Source organism: Podarcis cretensis (assembly GCF_951804945.1).
Source record: "Podarcis cretensis genome assembly, chromosome: 3".
Classification (NCBI taxonomy): Eukaryota; Metazoa; Chordata; class Lepidosauria; order Squamata; family Lacertidae; genus Podarcis; species Podarcis cretensis.
In genome coordinates, this window is record NC_137172.1 from 68,088,704 (window position 1) to 68,105,077 (window position 16,374).

Sequence of the window (16,374 nt, forward strand, 5' to 3'; positions counted from 1 at the left end):
CTAGATCCTTTTCACATGTACTGCTCTCAAGCCAGGTGTCACCCATCTTGTATTTGTGCCTCTCATTTTTTTTGCCCAAGTGCAATACTTTACATTTCTCCCTGTTAAAATTCATCTTGTTTGTTTTGGCCCAGTTCTCTAATCTGTCAAGGTCATTTTGAAGTGTGATCCTGTCCTCTGGGGTGTTAGCCACCCCTCCCAGTTTGGTGTCATCTGCAAATTTGATCAGGATGCCCTTGAGTCCATCATCCAAGTCGTTGATAAAGATGTTGAATATGACTGGGCCCAAGACAGAACCCTGTGGCACCCCACTAGTCACTCTTCTCCAGGATGAAGAGGAACCATTGATGAGCACCCTTTGGGTTCGGTCAGTCAGCCAGTTACAAATCCACTGAGTGGTAGCATAGTCAAGACCGCATTTTACCAGCTTCTTTACAAGAATATCATGGGGCACCTTGTCAAATGCCTTGCTGAAATCAAGGTAGGCTACATCCACTGTGTTCCCTTCATCTACCAGGCTTGTAATTCTGTCAAAAAACGAGATCAGGTTAGTCTGACATGACTTATTTTTCAGAAATCCATGCTGACTATTGGTGATCACAGCATTCCTTTCTAGGTGCTCACAGACTGTTTGCTTAATGATCTGCTCCAGAATCTTCCCTGGTATTGATGTCAGACTGACTGGGCGGTAATTATTTGGGTCCTCTCTTCCCCCCTTTTTGAAAATAGGGACAACATTTGCCCTCCTCCAGTCTGCCGGGACTTCGCCTGTTCTCCAGGAATTCTCAAAGATGACTGCCAGTGGTTCTGAGATCACATCTGCCAGTTCTTTTAATACTCTTGGATGCAGTTCATCTGGCCCTGGAGACTTGAATACATCTAAACTAGCCAAGTATTCTTGTACTATCTCCTTAGTTATTCTGGGCTGTGTTTGCTGAATCATTTGCTCCAAATTCTTCAGGTCGGGCATTGTTTTCTTTATCGGAGAAGACTGAGGCAAAGAAGGCATTGAGGAGTTCAGCCCTTTCTGTGTCCCCTGTTTGCATTTCACCATCTTCTCCTCTGAGTGACCCCACTGTTTCTTTGTTCTTCCTTTTGCTACGAACATACCCATAAAAACCTTTTTTGATTGATTTATACCTGGAGAGAAAAATTGCTTGTTTTAGACTGGAGCTTTTATGCTACTTTCTATTAAGATGGAAATTTCATGACCTGAGTTTTGACTGCCATATGCAATAATAAATAAATAAATAAATAATCATTTTCAGAGTTTTCTAGCAACTAGGCTGTCTTAGGCTACCCAAGTACAAAAAAGACAACTTTCCAAGTTGTGTGGAAGTACCTTTCCCATACTGGAATACACTTTGAAAAATCCACTTAAGAGACTGGCGTTAGGTAAAAATCTTACCATTTGTAGCTTTTCTTGTCATCAGTTTGAAAGTCACAATAAATATTTGCGACGGTTTTTTTAAGGCTAACAACCCATACAATGTGTTCAGAGTCCTGGGGCTGCTCTTCAAGTGCCCTCACTGTGTTCAGTCCAAATTTATCTGCCACCTCTGCAGGGTCAGATCCTGAAGAATACAGTTTGTTGTGGGAGCCATCCCCACACCATCATGGCACCCAAAAAACCTGCTTTACCTTGATGCCAGAGTAGCTTTGCTCTTAAAAAGTTGCTGTCGCTGAATTAACGAAGTGACAAATTAATGGATAGATACACAGAACCCTCATGTAGTGCTTACATAAATAGGAGTAAAAAGGCAAACAGTCCACCAAAAACATAGAGGAGGACAAGATTGACAGTGAGTACCTACTTGTCTGTCCATTGATATCTGTGTGTGTATCTATGTACCTATCATTGGTTGCTCATGACTTAGGTCGGGGTGAGTGGAGACTGGCATCCTCTTAGCATTGCTGAAACTCTGCTTCTTGGGATGCGGCAAGGGGGCAACAGCAAGGTTGGGGGAACACCAGGTTGGCTGGGGCAATCCCACAGGTGCCCACAGGTATCTGTGAGACTGCTAAGACCGTGTTCATGGAAGACAATCTTACTCGGCTATGAGTGATCGCTAAAAAAGAAAGAGACCACTTGGAAATCCATCAACCTCACCATGCTCCATTCCCATGCTGACAAGCACAGTAGTGCTGCTGCCAGGAGAACACCATAGACCCCACCCCCCAATTACAAGCCACCATTGATGCACATTTGTCACCAGGGTTGCCAGCAGCTCAATTCCCGCTCCCCTTGCGAGTGACCACCCAGAGAGCAGCAGGTTATTGAGGCAGCAGCAAACAAGCCCAGCATCAGCTCTTAGGCTGGAATGGGTATTCCAGGGCCCACCAAGCTTCACTCTGGTCACCACATCACAGCATCCTTTCTTCTTCTTCTTCTTCTTCTTCTTCTTCTTCTTCTTCTTCTTCTTCTTCTTCTTCTAAAACGTAGGGGAAGCCAGCCAGGCATGTAAATGGTTACAGATGGTCTTTTTGTTATTTTTACTCTCTCTCTTATATATATATAATTCTATGACTAAATGTTGCTTATTTCCAAGTAAATGTGTTTAGCATCAGGGTAGCAGGAGCAAACTCATTTTTATTCCCATAGTTATGATGGAGTTGTGGTGTCAGCGTGTTTAAAATGGGAAGCTGAACATGCCCAGAGCATTTCTTTCTTGGTTTTAATCAGGGTTTAACACCTTTTTGTGCATAACTTTTTTTTACTGATGCTTTTTTTGTACTTTTTCTTGAACATATCTGAATTGTAGAAACAGTTGTACAGCATGCAGTGGTGCTTAACTGTGGGTGCTTCACAGATGAAGCAATATACATGGCCTTCTAGACTCTGTGTGTGTGTGTGTGTGTGTGTAAGACGACTAACTCCAGAGTCTAAATCTACCCCACTGCTGATATACCACTGTTTGGAATTTTAGTTCCAAAGCTGGGAGAAAGCCAGGTTCATTCGATGGCTGAAGAATGTGCTTGGAATTCTTTCCTTTCAAATGCATTCATGTAGAAGTGCGTACCTCAGGAGTGAGGGGAGCCTAAGCATTTTTATAATTATTTAAAAGAAATCTTGCTTCCAGGAGTGTACAATCACCCAATAAGATATATAGAGATGTGAAGTTGCAGATATAGGGGACTATCTACAAGGACATATCTGCAAAAGCCATTTCATATGAATTTTGTGGACTTATGCCTATTATGTTCCATCAATACAGCTCAGTTGTGTGATTTATGTAGAAACCTATTGCATACTAATATGGTGGTGTCAGCAATTGCAATAAATATCACCGTGTTCACATCTGTTTGGCCTCTTTAAAAGGTGCAGTTTGCATTCATATATACATGTGTGGGGACACGGGTAGCGCTGTGGGTTAAACCACAGAGCCTAGGACTTGCTGATCAGAAGGTCGGCGGTTCGAATCGCCGTGATGGGGTGAGCTCCCGTTGCTCGGTCCCTGCTCCTGCCAACCTAGCAGTTCGAAAGCATGTCAAAGTGCAAGTAGATAAATAGGTGCCGCTCTGGCGGGAAGGTAAATGGTGTTTCCGTGCGCTGCTCTGGTTTGCCAGAAGCGACTTAGTCACGCTGGCCACATGACCTGGAAGCTGTACGCCGGCTCCCTTGGCCAATAAAGCGAGATGAGCGCCGCAACCCCAGAGTCGGTCACTACTGGACCTAATGGTCAGGGTTCCCTTTCCCTTTCCCTTTATACATGTGTGAGTGCATTATATACAGCACACATATATATATAAAGCAGTGAAACCAAATAAGGCTGCCCCTTCTCTCCAGCAGAAAAACCCTGTGATTTCAGAACATCAGATTTCAGAAGATGAGGCCAGCTGATCTTTCTTTGCTGAGGGTCCTCCTTGGCTGCAGCTGCTGCTACTGACCCAGCAGGCCTTGCTCCTATGGCAGTATCTTTTTAGTGCTGCATTCAAATGGGCAGCGAGATGATGTCATCAGGATGGGACGTCTTTTTTGTTAGTTTTTCTTTAAATTCATTGGTTGCAAAAGTCAGACCTGTTTCAAGTCTGTTAATAATACAGTCTGTATATTACAAAGAATGCAGAAAAGAATGAAGGGTAATTTAAAAAAAGAATATGATTGCCTTTAAAAGTCTGCTAAGGCTGCAGTCCTGACTACACTCACTAGGAAGTAAGTCCCATTGAACTGAATTGGGCTTAACATCTGAGTATGTGAGTAAGCATGCTTAAGACTGTGTAATGCTGCAAAATAATAAAAATTATAAAGAGTCTGCATGCTGCAGAGGGAAACACATATAGGCCCTGGGGTGCTTGCTTAAGTGTCCTGAAAAAGAAGGAGTTTGCCACAGCTTCTTTTGTGACCTCCTTCATTATTCAGTATAATAAAGAATGAGTGATGCCTGTCTTCACCTCCTACAATGCAGTGATGTGTGTTAAATAGTCTGAGGGCCTGGGTCAAAGAGCGAGTGAAGGAGTGAGGGGAAGGGTCACTGGCATATATGGAGGTGCCTTTGTATGTAGGACCCAACCTGCTGTTTGATTGCCTAGACTCGGCTGGAGACGAAAAACAAAAGATGTTCCCACAGTTGTTGAAGTGTTACAGGTCACTGTGGATACACCAACAATTAACTGAAGCAAGGGGAGACCAGGAATCCACTATAAACTTCTTCGTAGCACAATTTAAAAGAGCTACGTGTCAATTAACTGCTCACAATGAGTGTGTTCAGACGTAATAGCAAACAACAGTTTAGTGCCACAAGGAGGAGCCTAGCCTCTCCACCAGGATTGTATGCTCTTTCCCTCCCCCTGCGGTATGGCTGTAAGGAGATCATAAACTGTCATATGAGTTTTAGATGGACCATAGTCTACTGAAAGGGACGCGGGTGGCGCTGTGGGTTAAACCACAGAGGCTAGGACTTGCCGATCAGAAGGTCGGCGGTTCGAATCCCTGCGACGGGGTGAGCTCCCATTGCTTGGTCCCTGCTCCTGCCAACCTAGCAGTTTGAAAGCTCATCAAAGAGCAAGTAGATAAATAGGTACCGCTCCAGCGGGAAGGTAAACAACGTTTCCGTGCGCTGCTCTGGTTTGCCAGAAGCGGCTTAGTCATGCTGGCCGCATGACTCGGAAGCTGTACGCCGGCTCCCTCAGCCAATAAAGCGAGATTAGCGCCGCAACCCCACAGTTGGCCACGACTGGACCTAATGGTCAGGGGTCTACTGAGCTTGAAACAAGTTGATCTTAAACACCGTTAGTGAAAACAAGCCAGCTTCATGAATTAAGGGTAGAGGGTGGCTTGCTTTGGAGGGTGGCTGTTGCGTATTATTTCAGAAAGTGTTGATTAAGTAGGGTCACCTTTAAATGCAAGCTGAATCAAATTTCTCGCTAATCCCTATTCTAAGCTGGAACTGTATGTAGTCGCACAATCTAGGAAGGGAAGTAGTGAAGTGTAAGTAAGACCCATGTTTGGTTGACCACATTTCAGCAAGAACAGGTCTTTGGTCAGAGGCAGAGCGCAAAAGAAACACAAGTTTCACACGCAGTGCAGTTTCTCCATAATGGGCTCTATCCACACTTCTGTTTGTGTCGTGCCTAGAAAGCACAGGTGCAAGTGATCTTCCCCTTGCCCCACTCCTTTCCATAGGAAAACCTGCTCCTTAGCGATAGATTGGAACAAATAGCAATCTGCAGGAAAATCTGTATTGCTGTTTGCTCCGATTAAGTGCTAAAGAGCAGTTTCCCCTGGGGGGAAGCAGCTGGACAAGAGGAAGTGTGGATAAGCCTAGTGTTGCAGTGATGGGGGGGGGGAATACAAAGGCTATTTGTCTGGTTACATTACGCTCAGATTAAAGAAGTTTTTAAAAATGACAAAAAGCTAGGGTTCCAGGTGGAGAAATCGAAGTTGGAAACAGAATTGTTAGAGCCAAAAACTAAGGTTTTATCAAGAATGTATAACTTGCTGCTGAAATGGAATACACAAGACGAAATGGTTAAATCGGTTATGATAAAGTGGGCTCAGGATATTGGGCATAATATTATGTTTGAGGACTGGGAAAGGTTGTGGACCAATGGGCTGAACTTCACTGCATGTAATGCTTTGAAGGAAAATGTAATGAAAATGATATATAGATGGTACATGACCCCAGTTAAACTTGCCAAAATATACCATTTGTCTGATAATAAATGTTGGAAATGTAAAGAACATGAAGGAACATTCTTTCACCTCTGGTGGACTTGCCCTAGAGTGAAGGCCTTCTGGGAAATGATTTATAATGAGTTGAAAAAGGTATTTAAGTATACCTTTACTAAGAAACCAGAGGCCTTCCTTCTGGGCATTGTCGGCCAGAAGGTGTTAAAGAAGGACCGAACATTTTTTATGTATGCAACAACGGCAGCAAGGATACTCATTGCCAAGAGCTGGAAAACTCAAGATCTACCCACACTGGAAGAATGGCAGATGCAGCTGATGGACTATATGCAACTGGCCGAGATGACTGGCAGAATCCGAGACCTGGGAGAAGAGAGGGTTGAAGAAGATTGGAAGAAATTCAAGATTTATCTACAAAAGTACTGTAATTTGGTTGAATGCTAAGAAGGATGCTAGATCATAAATAATCGCCTACCACTGAATTAGATTGAATTTGACGATAAGCGAGATTGAGGGAAATATAAAATTTGTGGAGAATAGATTAAATTAACTGAACAAAATTTAAGAATATAAACAAGATGATAAATTGCTGGAAAAAATTTATAACGATGTAAGTGGGAGTGGGAGACGCGAGGGAGTCCAAAGAAGTTCTGAAAAATGTGTTATGATCCATGTTACATTGTTTATTATTTTTGTATTTTGTATTCTAAAAAAATCTTAATAAATATTTATTAAAAAAAAAAAAAATACAAAGGCTATTTGTCCTGCTTCCAGCTTTTATTAGGACATGAAGTGCTTGCTCTTGAGTAGGGATGGGCAAATCTGATAGTTTCAGTTCTCCTAGTTTCTTGTTTTTCCAGACTTAAATTAAGTTCTCCACATTTCTGCAGCAATGTGTGAAGTTTGCTTTTTAAAATCTTCAATGAAGTTCATCAACATTTCAGTGTAGATTTTGCCCATAAAAGAGCACATATATGAAAATGATACAATTTCCCCCTCTTTATTTCTGGAAAACTGAATTGGATCATTAATGACAATGTTAGAATTAACACAATGTTATTCTAAGGCAGAAATGCATTAAAAAACCCCACAGTCAATGGCATGAACATGATGAATTCCACAATGAAAATCAATAAGGGTAATTAGTTAGTCAAAAAAGGCACTTGGGCCAGTCACTTTCTGTGGGTAGAATCTGTGATCTTTGTTCAACTGAATGATTGAGAAGTAGGGCTTAGGCCCCAGTAAAGTTATCATGAGCAGCAGAATCCAATAAGGAGTAATTTATGGACTGAACTGTGCTGCATAGATAATCCCCTGGAATTTTCCTTTGATTCGTGTAACTTCCATCAGAACAAATCTCTCAGCAACACAAACCACATGAACTGGATATCACTTAGAATTAAGGATGAAAAAAGAATCATGTTGGCTGAGAGACATCAGTTAATTCAACAAATTCTACACAAGGGCTGTCTTCCTGCTTTAGAAAGGAAGATCTGGACATGTGGGTGGGTGGGGGAGGGAAACCCCTAACACAATTGCTGTGAGTTGTACTATGCCATTGGCGGCACATCTCTCCATTTGTAACAACTATGGCCAATTAAATAGCACTCATGGAGCATTTTGTTTGTGTGTCAGCAAGGCAGAGCTGAACAGCTCCAACCCCCTTGCCTCTACAGCACTCAGCAGTTACTAGGCTGCTCTTGTGCTAGAAGCCACATGCTCTGCAGACATTTAAGATGAGGTACAAGAGACTAGTAGTGACTTTGCTTTCTCCCTGGTTCTTTAAAAGCTGTACCCCTGTGTTGCACAAGTGCTTCCTATCACTTCAGTAAGGGTAGAGGGTCAGAGCACTCTTTTTTCTTACATGGAAGTTCAGGCTCTTAGTAGATGGGACACTGCAAGATCACTTCCAGATGACCTGCTTATTGTGCATTCATCCTGATCCATTGGCACAAAGTTTGTGGGAGGTTAAGCAATGTGGGCTGTTGAGCATTCTTTTGGGTATATTGGTCGTTGGATCAAGCAATCATTATCCGACACTTCCCAGTGTGTTTCCTTGTCACTTTCCTTATCTCAAAAAGCCCAGTTTTGGGAGAAGTAGTAGATTTGTTGTACATGAACACCAAATCAACTCAAACTGTGCAACTTGAATTTGCTGATATGTAACTGGATTACACCTGAAAATGGTGACAGTCTGGAAGCACCCTAACAGGACCTTTTCAGTGGCCAAACCTAGATTGCCTTGCCCTTTGAAGTTCAAATGGCGGCTTATTCTGCCATTTTCAATCAGTCATTGAAGAACTTTCTAAATTGGTGGACTTTTGCTGCATTGCCTTAAATAAGATTGTTGAAGATGGAGTGGGTTTAAAAAAAAATAAATCTGCCACACATGCCTTTATTGTTGTACCCTCTACCTAGTAGGGTGCAACCTATTGTGCATTCAGCACAGAAAATGAATGCTTCAGATTTAAAATTTATTTTTGACAAAACTTCACATTAAATTCCCTTCTCTCCATTTGAGTAGTTGAGCTCAGACTTCTTCCACAACTGCCAAAACTTTGACAGGAAAAATAAGCAACAAAATAATGTACTGAATTTCCACTATATGGGGAAACTTTCTTTTCTATTCTCATATTAAACGCCAGACGGCTAACAAAGAAGGAGACATGTCTAGTAAAAGAAAATGTGCAGAAATAAGTCAAGTTAATTAAGGAGCTCCCACTGCCTCTCTTTGTCTTCTGCATGAAAGTCGTAATGCTTTTGAAACATTGGAGATGGTTTCGCTGTGAATTTGTGAGGTTAGGAATACAGCTGGGATGCTGAGTCTGTGGCTTCAGTGGTATGAGCAGAATGTGTTTGATCAGTCTCCCCACTTGTATTAGGCAGAAATGACATGAAAGGAATATGGTGGAAATAGGCAAGAAGGATGAGCAGGTTCTGTGGGACAATTCTGAAGGATCTGGTTTTCAGAGACCTTTCTCACTCTCTCCCCCCCCCCCCCCATCCACAGGCTCTTCGCTTCAAGCATTTCAAATAAAAAGCTTCTGCTTTTATTTTTGCATTTGCCTACATATTTCTGTGTTTTCTCTAATCTAGTGACCAACTCAGACAATATTTCAGCACATGCATGATCCATATTTTCAGTAGTTTGTCCTTTGAGATCAGGAACATGTATCTGTATCTGTATATAATAATATAAGAGCATCGTTGCTCTGTTTTAATTGGCTGTTTTCAAAGGTTCTAAAAGCAGGGGTAGCATGAAGCTGCTCTAAGGAAACCATTGGATAATGGGGAGAGAAACAAACGTGGGCAGGTTAATGTGACAGTTTTAGTTCTTTGGTGAGAGGGAAAGAGAATGAACTGGGGAGGGGCAGGGTGGAACTGACTTGGAGTAAAGGGGAGGAATTAGAGGGAGGGAAGCATGTGCGTGTGACAGTTTTAGGCCTGCTGTGATGGTGGGGGTCAGGGAGAAGGCTGGAGAGGAGGTGGAAGAGGCTGAGGTTAAAGGGCATTTGCAGTACTGTGAAGAAGCGCGAGGGGCATTAGGAAGAAGGAAGGGGAAACTGGGTCAGAGGGAGGGAGGTTCGAGTGGTGAGTCACATCTTGTTAATTGGTTGGCAGAAGGTTAAAGACCCTCCAAGTGTCCCTATTTTCCAGGGACAGCCCCAGATTTACAGAAGCTATCCCAGTTTATGATTTGATCCTGGAATGTCCCACTTTTCCTTAGGATGTCCCTATTTTCGTTGGAGAATATGGAGTTTTGCGACTCACCAAGCAAAGGAGATAAGTACCGTAACTATGCAGCCTTTAGAAGACATCTGAAGGAAGTCCTGTTTAGGGAAGTTTTTAAAAAATGTTTGATGTTTTATTATGTTTTTATATCTGTTGGAAGCTGCCCAGAGTGGCTGGGGAAACCCAGTCAGAAGGGCAGGGTATAAATAAAATTATTATTACTACTACTACTACTACTAATACTACTATTATTGAATAGGACATCCCTATTTTCATCGGAGACATTTTGGAGGGTTTGGGAAGGACTGTGAAAGAGGAGTGTGTTTGTGTGTGTGAAACTTTTATGCTCCTTCAATGGAGATTTCTCACTTAGGCTGACTGTTGAACTGCCCTAGAATAACTCCTTATGGATTCAGTAGGGCTTATTCCCAGGTAAATTACAGTAGCATTGCAGCCTTTTGTGATGAACTGTTGGATGGGAGTTGGGTCCAGAGACAATTAATATTGCCCAGGCATCCTTACTTTAGATTGGATTTTACTTCTGAATGCTTAGTTTTAAAGTCTTTAGTTACCATGTTTATATTCCTCCCACTCATATACTATATTAATCATTATCATTGTTCTGCTACCAGCGATATGAAAACTCCACATATCTGGAAAATACGTTTCTGACAGCACTTATGACTGTCAACTTTCATACTGGTTTCCAAATGTCTTCAACATGCTAAAAATCCCCATTTTTATGTGTTATGGTACTTTTATGCAGAGATATGTATATAAACAGCAAACATCCACATTGGTCGCTTAAGAACCTGGGATTTTACTTGGGTTTTAACTGCCAGAAATATGTTTGTTTTAACTACTTTTATGTAAAATAACAACAATACCAAGAGCTTTGCTAAATCAACCACAGGACCAGTATGGATTTCCTACGGCTTTTTTAGGGAAGTCCCAGCAGCCCTGTTCCTGCCAAAATTTAGCTCTAAAATATTGCAGGCCTACAGTACCTGCAGTGTACAATCCATATGTTTTGAAACCACCAGCAGACTCCTAAAATCTGATGTGGACGACTGTAATGAAGGATTAATGTAACAATTCTGGAATGTATGTTGCGTGTAATACCAACCCTCTCCATTAGCCCTCTAGGGATGTTGCTGACATTTTAATATATTGACCAGAAGAATACCATTTTAATGTGGTTTGCTGCTGGGGTGATTCTGGAGGGCCGAGCAAATTTGATTTGTTTGAAAGGGTTTTTAGAGTTGTTAGATTTTTTTATCCATATATTTAAGCTGGATGCTTTGGTTCAGTACAGTATTTGTGTATGGAACATTTTTATTGATTCATTTTATGTATTTCACACCTTTCTTTTCTTTCTTTCTTTTTTGGAATGGCTTATTTGCTTAGGACTTAGGTCAATAAAGACCAATAAAGATTTGACCCGAATACTTTCCTTGCATGACATTGTAATAATTTATGTTTTCTTATCAGTTTGGGTCATATGTTATGAAAAGCAGCCAGCATAGAAACACATATATTATTTTGCTTTAATCTGTTCCATTGATGCTTGAGTAAGTTGTATTTGCACAACACACACACAAATTGTAAACATGGTTTGGGTGAACCCAGGGCTTTTTTTCAGCTGAAACTTGCCCGAACTCAGTTCCAGAACCTCTCAGGTGGGCACCGTTGCCATTCTAAGAAAATGAGTTGCAGCAAAATAGCACTGGGTGGACCTGTACTGAATTCAGTATGTGATAACACAGTCACATTATCGTTTCATTCTTGAAACAATTGTCCTGGAATCAAGCCACATTGGTTGTGCAACTCTCTATGTGTCAGTCAGAACTTCTTCACACAAGGTGACTTGTGATCTAGTGTGGTATGAATGCTTTCCTTAAATTTATAAGCATTTGTTGTTTACCCTTTATCATGCAGTCCCAGGGTGGGTTACATACAGCTCAATACAATTGAGCTATGTAATGCATTAACATTAAATGGGAGAAATGTTCTAATATCATCCTATGGCCCCAAAGGCCTGAATAAAAGGTGCATCTTGACCTGACATCAAGCTTGTACGCATTTTGATGTCAGGTCAAGATGAATCCTTTTACACAGGCCTTGGGGGCGTATAGGGTGATCTCAGAATATCCCTCCAATTTAATGCTCACGTATTACAGTACATAGTTCTAATTGTATTGAGCTGTATGTAACCAATTTTCTTTTAAATGAACACATTGCATTGGGCCAGGCCCTCTGGAGCAACATAAAATACTGTGTGCCAAATGTACAACCCATATGTAGCATATTATACTCTTGATATATCATCCATCACTTTCATTTGAGTAAGCTTATTTATTTATTTATTTATTTATTTAAAGATTTGTATATTGCCTTTCAGTGGAACTTCCAGAGCTCCTCACCTTTACAGAACATAGTCTAGTAACTAGTTTCATAGGCTGAGCGAACTATTTGTCATTTATTACACTCAAAAAATACTGTCTTGGTTTATATCGTATATATAGTATAACTTATACAGTATAGTATAACTTGTTTACAAGAAAGGCTGTCCTCTGTTTTGGGAGACAATGGAAGACTGCTCCTTCAGAGGTGAAGTCAAACCAGTGGTGTAGTGGGGGGGGTGTGCTGGGGGGACCTTAGCCCTGGGCACATTCTTTTTGAAGGGGTGCAGCCAGGCATGCCCATGACAGGTTCCTTCATTGAGGGAAGCCACACCCAACTCAGCTGGGGCTGGGGCAGCAGCTGCCGCATTTCTTTCTCCTTGGGGCCACTCCTGGGTTGGCCAAGAGGGAGGGGGAGGGCACAGCCACCAGCTGGCCACTGCTGCACTCCTGGATCAGCTTTACTTGGGGGTGGAAGTGGCAGAGAGGAGGGGAGGCAGTGTCTGCTTCGCCGCTCCTCTCCTCTGCTGGGATCTGATGCAACTGAAGATCTCATAAACATAAATCTAGTCTCTTGGCTATTTTTGGCATCTGAGTCTAACAACATTTCCCCTTAAACTATGAAGAAAAGAAACGTTTAAAAAGTACATTTGACAGAATATAAGAGTGATGTGGATTTTGTAGGCAAGATCCACAACAGGACACTGGATTTGTGCCCACATAGTTCCTCCTTCCATATTTGTCTCTTGCATCTGGTAAGGCATCTATCATTTGGGGTTTGTACATTTTAGGGAGTAAGATTTGGCCTGGGGACTCCAGTAGCAATTTTCTAATCTCAGGGAAGCCCTGATGTAGATTATCAATTGTGACTCAGGAGATGGCTTGTGCCTGTGAGGCTCAGTGGAATGAGAAGGGTAAAGCACTGGGAGGTGGGGGGAATGATAGGGAAACCTGAATTATTCAAAACAGCCTGTAGGCATCTTGCTTGAACATGCATGACCGATGTGTACTCAGCAGATGACCCTAGGTCACCATGGCCTTGTCAACATCAGAAGCTGAAAATGAGCAATACTGTAGTGACATTGTTAAGAGGCACTTAGTTATGGCCCATAAGAACAATGGCTTTTTCATGCGTTTTCAACAAAGTTAACATTTTCATGAACAGTTTCTTCTGTGTTTCTAAGAGGAGGCCTAACTTCTTCACTGTAAAATGGTAGGAATAATCACTGCATTGAAAGAAATGTCTTCCAAAATGGCCATTCCAGTCTTCCAAAATGGCTATTCAGCCCCCAACCCCTTCATAATTTTTAAACCACCTCAAATTCCCTGTCTTTTGGGACTTTCAGGGAACGCCTGCAGTCCTTACTTACTGTACTGCTGCTCCTAAGGGTACAATTTGGGAACTTTTTCATTCCTTCTTCTCTTTCCCCTCAAACTCCTCACAGGTTAACCGGCTTCCAGCAGAAAGTTGAAACCTCCATTGATTTACAGTAACAGAAAGCTCTTTTAAGGGGCATTGGATGAATTAGACAGCCATGGATATCTTTCCATAATATGGACTATAGGATCTGACTCACTCCTACAAATAAAATTCAACTAGTTATCTTGTGTCAGTCTCTTTGGATTTGACTGTTTGTTTGTTGAAATGCCACACTACCCTTAATGCGTTGCCTGAAATTGTATGATGAAGTCCATAGACAAGAAGCATGTTTGATCTGGCCACCATATTTGGCCATCTTATCTTCAGTTCCAGGGAAGAGAAGAGACAGGGAAAATATGAGAAGGGCACAGATGAGGAAAAATGGAATTTGAGTGGGATCATTATAGCTTTCAAAAATAAGTAAAAGGCTTGATGAGCAATGAAAAGGGACAAATCGGGAATAAAGACACTTCATATTACAGCGAAAGTACATTTTATTTTCCAAAACATCATCTGTACTGCCTGAGAAAGGTAAACATCATTGAAACCTGTTTAATTGTCATGGCATCTCTTACAATCCTGGCAAACTGTACTGTACTTTTGTTTGTGAATGTAGTGAGAATTGTTAATAGGAGATCTGCAGCCTTTCACAGGAGCTGTGAAGTCAAACACATTTAGAACTGGTTTGAGTCCAGAATGTTTAAACAGTCTTAAAAGATTGGAGTGTTTCTACAAACATCTATATGCAAAGCGAGAGAAAAACAACACAAAGAAGATAGAGAACTTTTTGAAAAGAAAAAAGGTGCAAAAGATCCCGACAGAAATGAAAGACAGACTGAATGCCCCAATAGAGAATGAGGAGATAGTAGAAATTATAAAACAGATGAAAAAAGGAAAGGCACCAGGGCCAGATGGATTTACAGCAACATATTATAAAGAAATGAGGGACTCCTTGATTGTACCACTTAAAGAAGTTATGAACAACATCTTGAAACAACAGGACATACCAGGAACATGGAAAGAAGCCTTCATAACACTCATACCAAAACAAGACTCGGATCTCACACAAGTGAAAAATTATAGACCGATATCTCTGCTAAACACAGATTATAAGATTTTTTCGGGTATTTTAGCATCAAGATTTAAGAAGATACTGCTACAGCATATCCATAAAGATCAAGCAGGTTTCTTACCTGGCAGACATATGAAGGATAATGTAAGAAATATAATAAACATTTTGGAATATTTGACTGCCAGCAATGAGAGACAAGCTGTTTTAATGTTTGTGGATGCAGAGAAAGCGTTTGATAATGTTTCATGGGAATTTATGCTGAAAAATTTGGAAATGATGGAAGTGGGAGAAGATTTTTATAATGGTATAAAGGCGATATATTCAGAACAAAGTGCTAAATTGATAGTAAATAATGTAATTACAGAGGAACTGAAAATAAAGAAGGGTACAAGACAGGGATGCCCTCTCTCACCACTGTTATTCATCATGGTTCTGGAGGTCCTATTGAGTTCTATCAGACAAAATGAACTAATAAAGGGGGTAACAGTAGGTCAAAACCAATATAAAGTTAAAGCCTTTGCCGATGATCTGGTAATTACGATGGAGGATCCAACAAATAGTTTAAAAGAAGTTATAAAAGAAATTGACCAATTTGGAAGAGTGGCCGGATTTGTATTAAATAAAAGGAAAACTAAACTTATGGTGAAGAATTTGGATCAAAGCACGATTGAAGAAGTGCAAAGAGAAACAGAGATGGAAGTGGCGAAGAAGGTTAAATATTTAGGAATATGGTTAACCCAAAAAAATATTGACTTATTCCAAAACAATTACACGACAATTTGGAACAATATTAAGAGAGACCTCGAAGTGTGGAGTAGGATGAAGTTATCCTTTTGGGGCAGAATTTCTTCAATCAAGATGAGTGTGCTTCCAAGGATGTTGTTTCTATTTCAAATGATTCCAATAATTAAGGGGACAAAGATCTTCAAAGATTGGCAAAGAACGATCTCAAAATATATCTGGCAGGGCAAGAAGCCACGAATACAATTTAAACTATTAACTGATGCGAAAGAAAGAGGTGGCTTCGCCCTGCCGGACCTGAAACTTTATTATGAAGCATCTTGTCTCTGTTGGATAAAGGAGTGGATAACACTAAAAGACAATAAGTTACTGGACTTGGAAGGGTTCGATAATAGGTTTGGCTGGCATGCCTATTTATGGGCAGGAAAGAAGAAAGCTCATAAAAGTTTTGCCAACCACATTTTTAGAGGTGCCCTTATAGAAATATGGGACAGGTACCAAAATATTTTGGAACCAAATGTACCACATTGGCTATCCCCACTAGAGGTCATGAGTGTTAAAAAGATAAATATGAGAGAGGACTGGATGACTTATGGAGATATTGTAATTAACGAAGGGGGGAAATGGAAACTGAAGCCATATGAACAAGTTAAAAAATATGTATATGATTGGTTGCACTACTTCCAAACAAATGATATGTTTAAGAAGGATTGTAGAGAGAGGAAATATATTGAAGGAGAGTCTAGATTTCAGAAGGAAATAATTAATAATGATTATAAGGTATTGTCAAAAATGTACAAAATGTTATTGGAATGGCAAACAAAGGATGAAGAAGTTAAGTCAGTCATGATACACTGGGCCAGGGACTTTGGTTATAATA